Below are 1141 nucleotides of genomic sequence, written 5' to 3' on the forward strand. Positions count from 1 at the left end.
CAATTCTTCTGCCTTCAGTAATCAAGTTAATGCAGCCATGCTGAGAAGGGATACTGGCTGAGCTGCCATGGCTCTCACACTTTATTCAATGACGCTGCCCTGACGGATTGAGGTGCTGGAATTAAGAATAAATGAATTTACCAAGGACTCATCGCTTCTCCCCAAACCCAGGGATTAGGGTTCCAGGCCTGTGGGGCAGAGGAGTTGTCAGAGTGCTGCGTGATGGCATCAGCAAAGACACTCAGAATCACCGGGGGTCATCACCACCAGAACTACTTTCTTACATTATCTATTTCATATTTCCATTTCTCTCAGCAAGTACCTCAGCTAGTCGTGGCTCTTTGCTTGGTGGGTGACCCAAACTTTCATTTCTAAAGACTTTCAGGTAGTAGTAGTCATGCCCTAATTGGGGTGCTCGAGTTTACTATTGACTTTAATCACAGGACATGGTGGTACAAAGAGATAACCTAAGGAATATTCTTCCTTACCTACATTATGCATACTAATCCAATTTCCCTTTGGTAGTGAAGATAAATCATATCACTCAACGCAGTGATGTCTTATTTGTTTGCTGATCCTGAGGCACAGGAGTCCAAAATGGCCAGAAGGCATTCATTCTTAACTCCCAGTTCAATGGAAAAAGTGCTGCATGTTCAAGTGGTGGTATTTCTCTCTTTGAAACTAAGACCTCCAGACCCAAAGAGTATAGGATTGCAAGGAGAGGAAGCAAAAATATGATGAGAGAGTCATTAGAAGTAATAGTGAGTGGTGTTACTTCCATCTCCACCCCTTGGTTCCTGGACCTGTGAATTCTGACTATTGAAGAAACAGCACAATACACTGGACATTGGTCTATAGCATATAGAGTATCATGAGAACGTTGCCGGAATCTTGCAAGGTGTTGCCATCAAGCTAGTGATGTGATTATGTTTTTAGAAGGCCATTCCATTGTTCTATCAGCTGTTTTAGGATGATCGGGAACATGGGAAGACCAATAGATTCCATGAGCCTGGGTACATTGCCCCACTTTGTTTTATTTGGAGTCCCTTGGTCTGAGGCAATACTGTTCAGGATAGCAAGTTGTGGGTGAGAAATTTTGTAAGTTCACAAATGAGATTTGACAGAAGCATTGTGTGCAGGG

General features: G+C 43.1%; 1 non-coding gene across 1 annotated transcript; it reads right to left on the reverse strand.

Annotated features, from left to right (window-relative positions):
* Positions 1–205: 205 nt before the first annotated feature.
* On the reverse strand, positions 206–268 carry LOC115873633. Its single transcript, XR_004048524.1, has one exon. It is a non-coding gene; the product is annotated as a small nucleolar RNA SNORD48 (small nucleolar RNA).
* Between the last annotated feature and the right edge of the window lie 873 nt (positions 269–1141).

This window comes from Echinops telfairi, unplaced genomic scaffold (genome assembly GCF_000313985.2).
Source record: "Echinops telfairi isolate 266 unplaced genomic scaffold, ASM31398v2 ScPeMD7_7469;HRSCAF=8507_0, whole genome shotgun sequence".
NCBI classification, from domain to species: domain Eukaryota; kingdom Metazoa; phylum Chordata; class Mammalia; order Afrosoricida; family Tenrecidae; genus Echinops; species Echinops telfairi.